The sequence below is a fragment of the Lepus europaeus genome, chromosome 21, assembly GCF_033115175.1.
Source record: "Lepus europaeus isolate LE1 chromosome 21, mLepTim1.pri, whole genome shotgun sequence".
NCBI classification, from domain to species: Eukaryota; Metazoa; Chordata; class Mammalia; order Lagomorpha; family Leporidae; genus Lepus; species Lepus europaeus.
This window is the reverse complement of record NC_084847.1, coordinates 35,077,544-35,095,621: the sequence shown is the minus strand read 5'-3', so window position 1 is coordinate 35,095,621 and position 18,078 is coordinate 35,077,544.

Below are 18,078 nucleotides of genomic sequence, written 5' to 3'. Positions count from 1 at the left end.
TATCTGCTTGTGTTTTGGCTAACTGAATCCCAGATATTGCCAGAGCCCCTGTGTTTGTATTTTCTGAATATTATCGAAGGACTTTATTGTTTTGAATGTTCTTATCAGGGAACATTTAATTTTGTACTGGGAAACACTCAGTGGTTCCACATGGAGACACCAGCTCTACACATTCGTATTTTCTAGCGAGAAAACTAGAGGAACTGCGGCAAACAAACATGATATTTCTGTTTGTATACATGACATTTTATGCACTTGCCTAACGAAAAGACTTTGCTTTTCTCCAAAACCATTCTTAGTATGAATTGCTTGGTCTATTGCATACAAATTCCACACCACTTTGTCCGGATATGACTGCATGAAACCGGAAATATCTGGTTTTGTTTTGGCTAACTCAATCCCAGATATTGCCACAGCCACTGTGTTTGGGTTTTCTGGATATTATCAATGGTCAGTATTGTTTGAACCTTTTTTTTTTTAAATCAGGGAGCATTTAATTTTGTACTGGGAAACAATCACTGGTTCCACATGCAGAAACCCGTTCTTCCTATTCGTGTATTCTAGGGAGAAAACTAGAGGAACTGGGCCATCAAACATGATATTTCTGTTTGTATACATGATATTTTATGCACTTTGCTAAAGAAAGGACTTTGCTTTTCTCCAAAACCATTTTTACTGTAATTCTCTCAGTCCATTGCATAGGAATTCCACACCACTTTGTCCAGATATGACTGCATGAAACCGGAAATATCCGGTTTTCTTTTGGCTAACTCAATCCCAGATTGCCACAGCCTCTGTGTTTGTGTTTTCTGGATATTATCAATGATCATTATTGTTTTGAAAGTTTTTTTTTTTTTTTTATCAGGGCACATTTAATTTTGTACTGGGAAACACTCAGTGGTTCCACATGGAGACACCAGCTCTACACATTCGTATTTTCTAAGCGAGAAACTAGAGGAACTGTGGCAAACAAACAGGATATTTCTGTATACATGACATTTTATGCACTTGCCTAAAGAAAGGACTTTGCTTTTCACCAAAACCATTTGTACTATGATTTGCTTGGTCTATTGCATACAAATTCCACACCACTTTTTCCGAATATGACTGCATGAAACCGGAAATATCCGGTTTTGTTTTGGCTAACTCAATAACAGATTGCCACAGCCTCTGTGTTTGTGTTTTCTGGATATTACCAATGGTCATTATTGTTTTGAAAGTTTTTTTTTTCATCAGGGAACATTTAATTTTGTTCTGGGTAACACTCAGTGGTTCCACATGGAGACACCAGCTCTACACATTCGTATTTTCTCAGCGAGAAACTAGAGTATCTGTGGCAAAAAAACATGATATTTCTGTTTGTATACATGACATTTTATGCACTTATCCAACGAAAAGACTTTGCTTTTCTCCAAAACCATTTTTACTATGATTGGCTTGGTCTATTGCATACAAATTCCACACCACTTTGTCCGGATATGACTGCATGAAACCGGAAATATTCAGTTTTGTTTTGGCTAACTCAATCCCAGATATTGCCACAGCCCCTGTGTTTGTGTTTTCTGGATATTATCAATGGTCATTATTGTTTGGAACTTTTTTTTAAATCAGGGAGCATTTAATTTTGTACTGGGAAACAATCACTGGTTCCACATGCAGTAACCAGTTCTTCCTATTCGTGTATTCTATGGAGAAAACCAGAGGAACTGCGGCAAGCAAACATGATATTTCTGTTTGTATACATGACATTTTATGCACTTTGCTAAAGAAAGCACTTTGCGTTTCCCCAAAACCATTTTTACTATGATTTGCTTGGTCTATTGCATACAAATTCCACACCACTTTGTCCGGATATGACTGCATGAAACCGGAAATATCCGGTTTTCTTTTGGCTAACTCAATCCCAGATTGCCACAGCCTCTGTGTTTGTGTTTTCTGGATATTATCAATGATCATTATTGTTTTGAAATTTTTTTTATCAGGGCACATTTAATTTTGTACTGGGAAACACTCAGTGGTTCCATATGGAGACACCAGCTCTACACATTCGTATTTTCTAAGCGAGAAACTAGAGGAACTGCGGCAAACAAACAGGATATTTCTGTTTGTATACATGACATTTTATGCACTTGCCTAAAGAAAGGAGTTTGCTTTTCTCCAAAACCATTTGTACTATGATTTGCTTGGTCTATTGCATACAAATTCCACACCACTTTGTCCGGATATGACTGCATGAAACCGGAAATATCCGGTTTTGTTTTCGCTAGATCAATCCCAGATATTGCCACAGCCCCTGTGTTTGTGCTTTCTGGATATTATCAATGGTCATTATTGTTTGGAACGTTTATTTAAATCAGAGAGCATTTAATTTTGTACAGGGAAACAATCACTGGTTCCACATGCAGAAACCAGTTCTTCCTATTCGTGTATTCTAGGGAGAAAACTAGAGGAACTGTGGCAAACAAACATGATATTACTGTTTGTATACATGACATTTTATGCACTTGCCTAAAGAAAGGAGTTTGCTTTTCTCCAAATCCATATTTACTATGATTTGCTTGGTCTATTGGATACAAATTCCACACCACTTTGTCCGGTTATGACAGCATGAAACCGGAAATATCCGGTTTTGTTTTTGGTAACTCAATCCCAGATATGGCACAACACCTGTGTTTGTGTTTTCTGGATATTATCAATGGTCATTATTGTTTGGAACGTTTTTTTTAATCAGGGAGCATTTAATTTGTACAGGGAAACAATCACTGGTTCCACATGCAGAAACCAGTTCTTCCTATTCGTGTATTCTACGGAGAAAACTAGAGGAACTGTGGCAAACAAACATGATATTACTGTTTGTATACATGACATTTTATGCACTTGCCTAAAGAAAGGACTTTGCTTTTCTCCAAAACCATTTTTACTATGATTTGCTTGGTCTACTGCATAGGAATTCCACAGCACTTTTTCCGGGTATTACTGATTGAAACCGGAAATATCCGGTTTTCTTTTGGCTAACTCAATCCCAGATATTGCCACAGCCCCTGTGTTTGTGTTCTCTGGATATTATCAAAGGACTTTATTGTTTTGAATTTTTTTTTATCAGGGAACATTTAATTTTGTACTGCGAAACTCTAATTAGTTCCACATGGAGACACCAGCTCTACACATTCGTATTTTCTAAGCGAGAAACTAGAGGAATTGCGGCAAGCAAACATGATATTTCTGTTTGTATACATGACATTTTATGCACTTGCCTAAAGAAAGGACTTTGCTTTTCTCCAAAACCAATTTTACTATGATTTGCTTGGTCTATTGCATACAAATTCCACACCACTTTGTCCGGATATGACTGCATGAAACCGGAAATATCCGGTTTTGTTTTGGCTAACTCAATCCCAGATATTGCCACAGCCCCTGTGTTTGGGTTTTCTGGATATTATCAATGGTCATTATTGTTTTGAACGTTTTTTTTTAATCAGGGAGCATTTAATTTTGTACAGGGAAACAATCACTGGTTCCACATGGAGACACAAGCTCTACACATTCGTATTTTCTAGCGAGAAAAATAGAGGAACTGCGGCAAACAAACATGATATTTCTGTTTGTATACATGACATTTTATGCACTTGCCTAAAGAAAGGAGTTTGCTTTTCTCCAAAACCATATTTACTATGATTTGCTTGGTCTATTGCATACAAATTCCACACGACTTTGTCCGGATATGACAGCCTGAAACCGAAAATATCCGGTTTTGTTTTGGCTAACGCAATCCCAGATATTGCCACAGCCCTTGTGTTTGTGTTTTCTGGATATTATCAATGGACTTTATTGTTTTCAAAATTTTTTTTTATCAGGGAACATTTAATTTTATACTGGGAAACACTCAGTGGTTCCACATGGAGACACCAGCTCTACACATTCTTATTTTCTAGCGAGAAAACTAGAGGAACTGCGGCAAACAAACATGTTATTTCTGTTTGTATACATGACATTTTATGCACTTGCCTAACGAAAAGACTTTGCTTTTCTCCAAAACCATTCTTAGTATGAATTGCTTGGTCTATTGCATACAAATTCCACACCACTTTGTCCGGATATGACTGCATGAAACTGGAAATATCCGGTTTTGTTTTGGCTAACTCAATCCCTGATATTGCCACAGCCACTGTGTTTGGGTTTTCTGGATATTATCAATGGTCAGTATTGTTTGAACCTTTTTTTTTTTTAAAATCAGGGAGCATTTAATTTTGTACTGGGAAACAATCACTGGTTCCACATGCAGAAACCCGTTCTTCCTATTCGTGTATTCTAGGGAGAAAACTAGAGGAACTGCGGCAAGCAAACATGATATTTCTGTTTGTATACATGATATTTTATGCACTTTGCTAAAGAAAGGACTTTGCTTTTCTCCAAAACCATTTTTACTGTAATTCTCTCAGTCCATTGCATAGGAATTCCACACCACTTTGTCCAGATATGACTGCATGAAACCGGAAATATCCGGTTTTCTTTTGGCTAACTCAATCCCAGATTGCCACAGCCTCTGTGTTTGTGTTTTCTGGATATTATCAATGATCATTATTGTTTTGAAAGTTTTTTTTTTATCAGGGCACATTTAATTTTGTACTGGGAAACACTCAGTGGTTCCACATGGAGACACCAGCTCTACACATTCATATTTTCTAAGCGAGAAACTAGAGGAACTGCGGCAAGCAAACATGATATTTCTGTTTGTATACTTGACATTTTATGCACTTGCCTAACGAAAAGACTTTGCTTTTCTCCAAAACCATTTTTACTGTGATTTTGTCTGTCCATTGCATATGAATTCCACACCACTTTGTCCGGATATGACTGGATGTAACCGGAAATATCCGGTTTTGTTTTGGCTAACTCAATCCCAGATATTGCCACAGCCCCTGTGTTTGTGTTTTCTGGATATTATCGAAGGACCTTTTTCTTTTGAATGTTTTTTTTGTCAGCGAATATTTAACTTTGTTCTGGGAAACTCTAATTGGTTCTACCTGGAGACACCGGATCTACACATTAGTATTTTCTAGGAGAAAGCTAGAGGAACTGCAGAAAACAAACATATTTGTTTGTATACATGACATTTTATGCACTTGCCTAACGAAAAGACTTAGCTTTTCTCCAAAACCATTTTACTGTGATTTTCTCAGTCCATTGCATACGAATTCCACACCACTTTGTCCGGAGTAACTGGATGAAACCAGAAATATCTGGTATTGTTTTGGCTAACTCAATAACAGATACTGCCACAGCCCCAGAGTCTGTGTGTTCTGGATATTATCAATGGTCATTATTGTTTTGAAAGTTTTTTTTTTTATCAGGGAACATTTAATTTTGTACTGGGAAACACTCAGTGGTTCCACATGGAGACACCAGCTCTACACATTCGTATTTTCTAGGGAGAAAGCTAGAGGAACTGCTGCAAATAAACATGATATTTCTCTTTGTATACATGACATTTTATGCACTTGCCTAACGAAAAGACTTTGCTTTTCTCCAAAACCATTTGTACTGAGATTTTCTTGGTCCAATGCATACGAATTCCACACAACTTTGTCCAGATATGACTGGATGAAACGGGAAATATCCGGTTTTATTTTGGCTAACTGAGCCCAATATATTGCCACAGCCCCTTTGTTTGTGTTTTCTGGATACTATCGAAGGACTTTATTGTTTAGAAATATTTTTTATCAGGGAACATATAATTTTTTACTGGGAAACTCTAATTGGTTGCACATGGAGACACCAGCTCTACACGTTCATATTTTCCAGGCAGAAAGAGAGAGGAACTGCGGCAAACATACATCATATTTCTGTTTGTATACATGACATTTTATGCACTTGCCTAAAGAAATGACTTTAATATTCTCCAAAACCTTTTTTACTGTGATTTCCTCCATCTATTGCATATGAATTCCACACCACTTTTTCCAGATATGACTGGATGAAAGCGCAAATATCCGCTTGTGTTTTGGCTTACTCAATCCCAGATATTGCCACAGCACCTGTGTTTGTATTTTCTGGATATTATTGAAGGACTTTATTGTTTTGAAAGATTTTTTTTAATCAGGGAACTTTAATTTTATACTGGGAAACATTCACTGGTTCCACATGCAGAAACCAGCTCTACACATTCCTATTTTCTGGCAGAAAGCTAGAGGAACTGCGGCAAACAATCATGAAATTTCTGTTTGTATAGATGGCATTTTATGCACTTGCCTAATGAAATGACTTTGCTTTTCTCCAAAACCATTTTCACTGTGATTTTGTCTGTCCATTGCATACGAATTGCAGACCACTTTGATCGGATATGACTGGATGAAACAGGAAATATCCGGTTTTGTTTTCGCTAACTCAATCCAAGATATTGCGACAGACTCTGTGTTTGTGTTTTCTGGACATTATCAATGGTCATTATTGTTTTGAAAGTTGTTTTTTTTTTTATCAGGGAACATTTAATTTTGTACTGGGAAACTCTAATTGGTTCCACATGGAGACAGCAGCTCTACACATTCGTATTTTCTAGCAGAAGGCTAGAGGAACTGCTGCAAACAAACATATTTCTGTTTCTATACATGACATTTCATGCAGTTGCCTAACGAAAAGACTTTGCTTTTCTCCAAATCAATTTTATTGTTATTTTCTCGGTCCATTGCATACGAATGCCACACCACTTTGTCCGCATATGACTGGATGAAAGGGGAAATATCCGGTTTTGTTTTGGCTAACTCAATCCCAGATATTGCCACAGATCCTATGTTTGTGTTTTCTGGATATTACCAATGGTCATTATTGTTTTGAAAGTTTTTTTTTTTATCAGGGAATATTTAATTTTGTACTGTTAAACTCTAATTGGTTCCACATGGAGACATCAGCTCTGCACATGCGTATTTTCTAGGGAGAAAGCTAGAGGAACTGTGGCAAACAAACATGATATTTCTGTTTGTATAGATGGCATTTTATGCACTTGCATAAAGAAAAGACTTTGCTTTTCTCAAAAACCATTATTACTGTGATTTTCTCGGTCAGTTGCATAGGTATTCCACAGCACTTTTTCCGGATATGACTGGATTAAACCGGAAATATCCGGTTTTGTTTTGGCTAACTGAATCCCAGATATTGCCACAGCCCCTGTGTTTGTGTTTTCTGGATATTATCGAAGGACTTTATTGTTTTGAAAGTTTTTTTTTTTTATCAGGGAACATTTAATTTTGTACTGGGAAATTCTAATTGGTTCCACATGGAGACACCAGCTCTATATATTCGTATTTTCTAGCGAGAAATCTAGAGGAACTGCGGCAAACAAGCATGATATTTCTGCATGTGTACATGACATTTTATGCACTTGTCCAACGAAAAGACTTTGCTTTTCTCCAAAACCATTTTTACTATGATTTGCTTGGTCTATTGCATAGAAATTCCACACCACTTTGTCCGGATATGACTGCATGAAACCGGAAATATTCAGTTTTGTTTTGGCTAACTCAATCCCAGATATTGCCACAGCCCCTGTGTTTGTGTTTTCTGGATATTATCAATGGTCATTATTGTTTGGAACTTTTTTTTAAATCAGGGAGCATTTAATTTTGTACTGGGAAACAATCACTGGTTCCACATGCAGTAACCAGTTCTTCCTATTCGTGTATTCTATGGAGAAAACCAGAGGAACTGCGGCAAGCAAACATGATATTTCTGTTTGTATACATGACATTTTATGCACTTTGCTAAAGAAAGCACTTTGCTTTTCCCCAAAACCATTTTTACTATGATTTGCTTGGTCTATTGCATACAAATTCCACACCACTTTGTCCGGATATGACTGCATGAAACCGGAAATATCCGGTTTTCTTTTGGCTAACTCAATCCCAGATTGCCACAGCCTCTGTGTTTGTGTTTTCTGGATATTATCAATGATCATTATTGTTTTGAAATTTTTTTTTATCAGGGCACATTTAATTTTGTACTGGGAAACACTCAGTGGTTCCATATGGAGACACCAGCTCTACACATTCGTATTTTCTAAGCGAGAAACTAGAGGAACTGCGGCAAACAAACAGGATATTTCTGTTTGTATACATGACATTTTATGCACTTGCCTAAAGAAAGGAGTTTGCTTTTCTCCAAAACCATTTGTACTATGATTTGCTTGGTCTATTGCATACAAATTCCACACCACTTTGTCCGGATATGACTGCATGAAACCGGAAATATCCGGTTTTGTTTTCGCTAGATCAATCCCAGATATTGCCACAGCCCCTGTGTTTGTGCTTTCTGGATATTATCAATGGTCATTATTGTTTGGAACGTTTATTTAAATCAGAGAGCATTTAAGTTTGTACAGGGAAACAATCACTGGTTCCACATGCAGAAACCAGTTCTTCCTATTCGTGTATTCTAGGGAGAAAACTAGAGGAACTGTGGCAAACAAACATGATATTTCTGTTTGTATACATGACATTTTATGCACTTGCCTAAAGAAAGGAGTTTGCTTTTCTCCAAATCCATATTTACTATGATTTGCTTGGTCTATTGGATACAAATTCCACACCACTTTGTCCGGTTATGACAGCATGAAACCAGAAATATCCGGTTTTGTTTTTGGTAACTCAATCCCAGATATGGCACAGCACCTGTGTTTGTGTTTTCTGGATATTATCAATGGTCATTATTGTTTGGAACGTTTTTTTTTAATCAGGGAGCATTTAATTTGTACAGGGAAACAATCACTGGTTCCACATGCAGAAACCAGTTCTTCCTATTCGTGTATTCTAGGGAGAAAACTAGAGGAACTTCGGCAAACAAACATGATATTTCTGTTTGTATACATGACATTTTATGCACTTGCCTAAAGAAAGGACTTTGCTTTTCTCCAAAACCATTTTTACTATGATTTGCTTGGTCTATTGCATACAAATTCCACACCACTTTGTCCGGATATGACTGCATGAAACCGGAAATATCCGGTTTTGTTTTGGCTAACTCAATCCCAGATATTGCCACAGCCCCTGTGTTTGGGTTTTCTGGATATTATCAATGGTCATTATTGTTTTGAACGTTTTTTTTTAATCAGGGAGCATTTAATTTTGTACAGGGAAACAATCACTGGTTCCACATGGAGACACCAGCTCTACACATTCGTATTTTCTAGCGAGAAAAATAGAGGAACTGCGGCAAACAAACATGATATTTCTGTTTGTATACATGACATTTTATGCACTTGCCTAAAGAAAGGAGTTTGCTTTTCTCCAAAACCATATTTACTATGATTTGCTTGGTCTATTGCATACAAATTCCACACGACTTTGTCCGGATATGACAGCCTGAAACCGGAAATATCCGGTTTTGTTTTGGCTAACGCAATCCCAGATATTGCCACAGCCCTTGTGTTTGTGTTTTCTGGATATTATCAATGGACTTTATTGTTTTCAAAATTTTTTTTTATCAGGGAACATTTAATTTTATACTGGGAAACACTCAGTGGTTCCACATGGAGACACCAGCTCTACACATTCTTATTTTCTAGCGAGAAAACTAGAGGAACTGCGGCAAACAAACATGTTATTTCTGTTTGTATACATGACATTTTATGCACTTGCCTAACGAAAATACTTTGCTTTTCTCCAAAACCATTCTTAGTATGAATTGCTTGGTCTATTGCATACAAATTCCACACCACTTTGTCCGGATATGACTGCATGAAACTGGAAATATCCGGTTTTGTTTTGGCTAACTCAATCCCTGATATTGCCACAGCCACTGTGTTTGGGTTTTCTGGATATTATCAATGGTCAGTATTGTTTGAACCTTTTTTTTTTTAAAATCAGGGAGCATTTAATTTTGTACTGGGAAACAATCACTGGTTCCACATGCAGAAACCCGTTCTTCCTATTCGTGTATTCTAGGGAGAAAACTAGAGGAACTGCGGCAAGCAAACATGATATTTCTGTTTGTATACATGATATTTTATGCACTTTGCTAAAGAAAGGACTTTGCTTTTCTCCAAAACCATTTTTACTGTGATTTTGTCTGTCCATTGCATATGAATTCCACACCACTTTGTCCGGATATGACTGCATGAAACCGGAAATATCCGGTTTTCTTTTGGCTAACTCAATCCCAGATTGCCACAGCCTCTGTGTTTGTGTTTTCTGGATATTATCAATGATCATTATTGTTTTGAAATTTTTTTTTATCAGGGCACATTTAATTTTGTACTGGGAAACACTCAGTGGTTCCATATGGAGACACCAGCTCTACACATTCGTATTTTCTAAGCGAGAAACTAGAGGAACTGCGGCAAACAAACAGGATATTTCTGTTTGTATACATGACATTTTATGCACTTGCCTAAAGAAAGGAGTTTGCTTTTCTCCAAAACCATTTGTACTATGATTTGCTTGGTCTATTGCATACAAATTCCACACCACTTTGTCCGGATATGACTGCATGAAACCGGAAATATCCGGTTTTGTTTTCGCTAGATCAATCCCAGATATTGCCACAGCCCCTGTGTTTGTGCTTTCTGGATATTATCAATGGTCATTATTGTTTGGAACGTTTATTTAAATCAGAGAGCATTTAAGTTTGTACAGGGAAACAATCACTGGTTCCACATGCAGAAACCAGTTCTTCCTATTCGTGTATTCTAGGGAGAAAACTAGAGGAACTGTGGCAAACAAACATGATATTTCTGTTTGTATACATGACATTTTATGCACTTGCCTAAAGAAAGGAGTTTGCTTTTCTCCAAATCCATATTTACTATGATTTGCTTGGTCTATTGGATACAAATTCCACACCACTTTGTCCGGTTATGACAGCATGAAACCAGAAATATCCGGTTTTGTTTTTGGTAACTCAATCCCAGATATGGCACAGCACCTGTGTTTGTGTTTTCTGGATATTATCAATGGTCATTATTGTTTGGAACGTTTTTTTTTAATCAGGGAGCATTTAATTTGTACAGGGAAACAATCACTGGTTCCACATGCAGAAACCAGTTCTTCCTATTCGTGTATTCTAGGGAGAAAACTAGAGGAACTTCGGCAAACAAACATGATATTTCTGTTTGTATACATGACATTTTATGCACTTGCCTAAAGAAAGGACTTTGCTTTTCTCCAAAACCATTTTTACTATGATTTGCTTGCTCTACTGCATAGGAATTCCACAGCACTTTTTCCGGGTATTACTGATTGAAACCGGAAATATCCGGTTTTCTTTTGGCTAACTCAATCCCAGATATTGCCACAGCCCCTGTGTTTGTGTTCTCTGGATATTATCAAAGGACTTTATTGTTTTGAATTTTTTTATTAGGGAACATTTAATTTTGTACTGCGAAACTCTAATTAGTTCCACATGGAGACACCAGCTCTACACATTCGTATTTTCTAAGCGAGAAACTAGAGGAACTGTGGCAAACAAACATGATATTTCTGTTTGTATACATGACATTTTATGCACTTGCCTAAAGAAAGGACTTTGCTTTTCTCCAAAACCATTTTTACTATGATTTGCTTGGTCTATTGCATACAAATTCCACACCACTTTGTCCGGATATGACTGCATGAAACCGGAAATATCCGGTTTTGTTTTGGCTAACTCAATCCCAGATATTGCCACAGCCCCTGTGTTTGGGTTTTCTGGATATTATCAATGGTCATTATTGTTTTGAACGTTTTTTTTTTAATCAGGGAGCATTTAATTTTGTACAGGGAAACAATCACTGGTTCCACATGGAGACACCAGCTCTACACATTCGTATTTTCTAGCGAGAAAAATAGAGGAACTGCGGCAAACAAACATGATATTTCTGTTTGTATACATGACATTTTATGCACTTGCCTAAAGAAAGGAGTTTGCTTTTCTCCAAAACCATATTTACTATGATTTGCTTGGTCTATTGCATACAAATTCCACACGACTTTGTCCGGATATGACAGCCTGAAACCGGAAATATCCGGTTTTGTTTTGGCTAACGCAATCCCAGATATTGCCACAGCCCTTGTGTTTGTGTTTTCTGGATATTATCAATGGACTTTATTGTTTTCAAAATTTTTTTTTATCAGGGAACATTTAATTTTATACTGGGAAACACTCAGTGGTTCCACATGGAGACACCAGCTCTACACATTCTTATTTTCTAGCGAGAAAACTAGAGGAACTGCGGCAAACAAACATGTTATTTCTGTTTGTATACATGACATTTTATGCACTTGCCTAACGAAAATACTTTGCTTTTCTCCAAAACCATTCTTAGTATGAATTGCTTGGTCTATTGCATACAAATTCCACACCACTTTGTCCGGATATGACTGCATGAAACTGGAAATATCCGGTTTTGTTTTGGCTAACTCAATCCCTGATATTGCCACAGCCACTGTGTTTGGGTTTTCTGGATATTATCAATGGTCAGTATTGTTTGAACCTTTTTTTTTTTAAAATCAGGGAGCATTTAATTTTGTACTGGGAAACAATCACTGGTTCCACATGCAGAAACCCGTTCTTCCTATTCGTGTATTCTAGGGAGAAAACTAGAGGAACTGCGGCAAGCAAACATGATATTTCTGTTTGTATACTTGACATTTTATGCACTTGCCTAACGAAAAGACTTTGCTTTTCTCCAAAACCATTTTTACTGTGATTTTGTCTGTCCATTGCATATGAATTCCACACCACTTTGTCCGGATATGACTGGATGAAACCGGAAATATCCGGTTTTTTTTGGCTAACTCAATCCCAGATATTGCCACAGCCCCTGTGTTTGTGTTTTCTGGATATTATCGAAGGACCTTTTTCTTTTGAATGTTTTTTTTATCAGCGAATATTTAACTTTGTTCTGGGAAACTCTAATTGGTTCTACATGGAGACACCGGATCTACACATTAGTATTTTCTAGGAGAAAGCTAGAGGAACTGCAGAAAACAAACATATTTGTTTGTATACATGACATTTTATGCACTTGCCTAACGAAAAGACTTTGCTTTTCTCCAAAACCATTTTACTGTGATTTTCTCAGTCCATTGCATACGAATTCCACACCACTTTGTCCGGAGTAACTGGATGAAACCAGAAATATCTGGTATTGTTTTGGCTAACTCAATAACAGATACTGCCACAGCCCCAGAGTCTGTGTGTTCTGGATATTATCAATGGTCATTATTGTTTTGAAAGTTTTTTTTTTTATCAGGGAACATTTAATTTTGTACTGGGAAACACTCAGTGGTTCCACATGGAGACACCAGCTCTACACATTCGTATTTTCTAGGGAGAAAGCTAGAGGAACTGCTGCAAATAAACATGATATTTCTCTTTGTATACATGACATTTTATGCACTTGCCTAACGAAAAGACTTTGCTTTTCTCCAAAACCATTTGTACTGAGATTTTCTTGGTCCAATGCATACGAATTCCACACAACTTTGTCCAGATATGACTGGATGAAACGGGAAATATCCGGTTTTATTTTGGCTAACTGAGCCCAATATATTGCCACAGCCCCTTTGTTTGTGTTTTCTGGATACTATCGAAGGACTTTATTGTTTAGAAATATTTTTTATCAGGGAACATATAATTTTTTACTGGGAAACTCTAATTGGTTGCACATGGAGACACCAGCTCTACACGTTCATATTTTCCAGGCAGAAAGAGAGAGGAACTGCGGCAAACATACATCATATTTCTGTTTGTATACATGACATTTTATGCACTTGCCTAAAGAAATGACTTTAATATTCTCCAAAACCTTTTTTACTGTGATTTCCTCCGTCTATTGCATATGAATTCCACACCACTTTTTCCAGATATGACTGGATGAAAGCGCAAATATCCGCTTGTGTTTTGGCTTACTCAATCCCAGATATTGCCACAGCACCTGTGTTTGTATTTTCTGGATATTATTGAAGGACTTTATTGTTTTGAAAGATTTTTTTTAATCAGGGAACTTTAATTTTATACTGGGAAACATTCACTGGTTCCACATGCAGAAACCAGCTCTACACATTCCTATTTTCTGGCAGAAAGCTAGAGGAACTGCGGCAAACAATCATGAAATTTCTGTTTGTATAGATGGCATTTTATGCACTTGCCTAATGAAATGACTTTGCTTTTCTCCAAAACCATTTTCACTGTGATTTTGTCTGTCCATTGCATACGAATTGCAGACCACTTTGATCGGATATGACTGGATGAAACAGGAAATATCCGGTTTTGTTTTCGCTAACTCAATCCAAGATATTGCGACAGACTCTGTGTTTGTGTTTTCTGGACATTATCAATGGTCATTATTGTTTTGAAAGTTGTTTTTTTTTTTTTATCAGGGAACATTTAATTTTGTACTGGGAAACTCTAATTGGTTCCACATGGAGACAGCAGCTCTACACATTCGTATTTTCTAGCAGAAGGCTAGAGGAACTGCTGCAAACAAACATATTTCTGTTTCTATACATGACATTTCATGCAGTTGCCTAACGAAAAGACTTTGCTTTTCTCCAAATCAATTTTATTGTTATTTTCTCGGTCCATTGCATACGAATGCCACACCACTTTGTCCGCATATGACTGGATGAAAGGGGAAATATCCGGTTTTGTTTTGGCTAACTCAATCCCAGATATTGCCACCGATCCTATGTTTGTGTTTTCTGGATATTACCAATGGTCATTATTGTTTTGAAAGTTTTTTTTTTTTTATCAGGGAATATTTAATTTTGTACTGTTAAACTCTGATTGGTTCCACATGGAGACATCAGCTCTGCACATGCGTATTTTCTAGGGAGAAAGCTAGAGGAACTGTGGCAAACAAACATGATATTTCTGTTTGTATAGATGGCATTTTATGCACTTGCATAAAGAAAAGACTTTGCTTTTCTCAAAAACCATTTTTACTGTGATTTTCTCGGTCAGTTGCATAGGTATTCCACAGCACTTTTTCCGGATATGACTGGATTAAACCGGAAATATCCGGTTTTGTTTTGGCTAACTGAATCCCAGATATTGCCACAGCCCCTGTGTTTGTGTTTTCTGGATATTATCGAAGGACTTTATGGTATTGAAAGTTTTTTTTTTTTTTTTTATCAGGGAACATTTAATTTTGTACTGGGAAATTCTAATTGGTTCCACATGGAGACACCAGCTCTATATATTCGTATTTTCTAGCGAGAAATCTAGAGGAACTGCGGCAAACAAGCATGATATTTCTGCATGTGTACATGACATTTTATGCACTTGCATAACGAAAAGACTTTGCTTTTCTCCAAAACCATTTTTACTTTGATTTTCTCGGTCCATTGCATATGAATTCCACACCAGTTTTCCGGATATGACTGGATGAAAGGGGAAATATCTGCTTGTGTTTTGGCTAACTGAATCCCAGATATTGCCAGAGCCCCTGTGTTTGTATTTTCTGAATATTATCGAAGGACTTTATTGTTTTGAATGTTCTTATCAGGGAACATTTAATTTTGTACTGGGAAACACTCAGTGGTTCCACATGGAGACACCAGCTCTACACATTCGTATTTTCTAGCGAGAAAACTAGAGGAACTGCGGCAAACAAACATGATATTTCTGTTTGTATACATGACATTTTATGCACTTGCCTAACGAAAAGACTTTGCTTTTCTCCAAAACCATTCTTAGTATGAATTGCTTGGTCTATTGCATACAAATTCCACACCACTTTGTCCGGATATGACTGCATGAAACCGGAAATATCTGGTTTTGTTTTGGCTAACTCAATCCCAGATATTGCCACAGCCACTGTGTTTGGGTTTTCTGGATATTATCAATGGTCAGTATTGTTTGAACCTTTTTTTTTTTTAAATCAGGGAGCATTTAATTTTGTACTGGGAAACAATCACTGGTTCCACATGCAGAAACCCGTTCTTCCTATTCGTGTATTCTAGGGAGAAAACTAGAGGAACTGCGGCAAGCAAACATGATATTTCTGTTTGTATACATGATATTTTATGCACTTTGCTAAAGAAAGGACTTTGCTTTTCTCCAAAACCATTTTTACTGTAATTCTCTCAGTCCATTGCATAGGAATTCCACACCACTTTGTCCAGATATGACTGCATGAAACCGGAAATATCCGGTTTTCTTTTGGCTAACTCAATCCCAGATTGCCACAGCCTCTGTGTTTGTGTTTTCTGGATATTATCAATGATCATTATTGTTTTGAAAGTTTTTTTTTTATCAGGGCACATTTAATTTTGTACTGGGAAACACTCAGTGGTTCCACATGGAGACACCAGCTCTACACATTCATATTTTCTAAGCGAGAAACTAGAGGAACTGCGGCAAGCAAACATGATATTTCTGTTTGTATACTTGACATTTTATGCACTTGCCTAACGAAAAGACTTTGCTTTTCTCCAAAACCATTTTTACTGTGATTTTGTCTGTCCATTGCATATGAATTCCACACCACTTTGTCCGGATATGACTGGATGAAACCGGAAATATCCGGTTTTGTTTTGGCTAACTCAATCCCAGATATTGCCACAGCCCCTGTGTTTGTGTTTTCTGGATATTATCGAAGGACCTTTTTCTTTTGAATGTTTTTTTTATCAGTGAATATTTAACTTTGTTCTGGCAAACTCTAATTGGTTCTACATGGAGACACCGGATCTACACATTAGTATTTTCTAGGAGAAAGCTAGAGGAACTGCAGAAAACAAACATATTTGTTTGTATACATGACATTTTATGCACTTGCCTAATGAAAAGACTTTGCTTTTCTCCAAAACCATTTTACTGTGATTTTCTCAGTCCATTGCATACGAATTCCACACCACTTTGTCCGGAGTAACTGGATGAAACCAGAAATATCTGGTATTGTTTTGGCTAACTCAATAACAGATACTGCCACAGCCCCAGAGTCTGTGTGTTCTGGATATTATCAATGGTCATTATTGTTTTGAAAGTTTTTTTTTTTTATCAGGGAACATTTAATTTTGTACTGGGAAACACTCAGTGGTTCCACATGGAGACACCAGCTCTACACATTCGTATTTTCTAGGGAGAAAGCTAGAGGAACTGCTGCAAATAAACATGATATTTCTCTTTGTATACATGACATTTTATGCACTTGCCTAACGAAAAGACTTTGCTTTTCTCCAAAACCATTTGTACTGAGATTTTCTTGGTCCAATGCATACGAATTCCACACAACTTTGTCCAGATATGACTGGATGAAACGGGAAATATCCGGTTTTATTTTGGCTAACTGAGCCCAATATATTGCCACAGCCCCTTTGTTTGTGTTTTCTGGATACTATCGAAGGACTTTATTGTTTAGAAATATTTTTTATCAGGGAACATATAATTTTTTACTGGGAAACTCTAATTGGTTGCACATGGAGACACCAGCTCTACACGTTCATATTTTCCAGGCAGAAAGAGAGAGGAACTGCGGCAAACATACATCATATTTCTGTTTGTATACATGACATTTTATGCACTTGCCTAAAGAAATGACTTTAATATTCTCCAAAACCTTTTTTACTGTGATTTCCTCCGTCTATTGCATATGAATTCCACACCACTTTTTCCAGATATGACTGGATGAAAGCGCAAATATCCGCTTGTGTTTTGGCTTACTCAATCCCAGATATTGCCACAGCACCTGTGTTTGTATTTTCTGGATATTATTGAAGGACTTTATTGTTTTGAAATATTTTTTTTAATCAGGGAACTTTAATTTTATACTGGGAAACATTCACTGGTTCCACATGCAGAAACCAGCTCTACACATTCCTATTTTCTGGCAGAAAGCTAGAGGAACTGCGGCAAACAATCATGAAATTTCTGTTTGTATAGATGGCATTTTATGCACTTGCCTAATGAAATGACTTTGCTTTTCTCCAAAACCATTTTCACTGTGATTTTGTCTGTCCATTGCATACGAATTGCAGACCACTTTGATCGGATATGACTGGATGAAACAGGAAATATCCGGTTTTGTTTTCGCTAACTCAATCCAAGATATTGCGACAGACTCTGTGTTTGTGTTTTCTGGACATTATCAATGGTCATTATTGTTTTGAA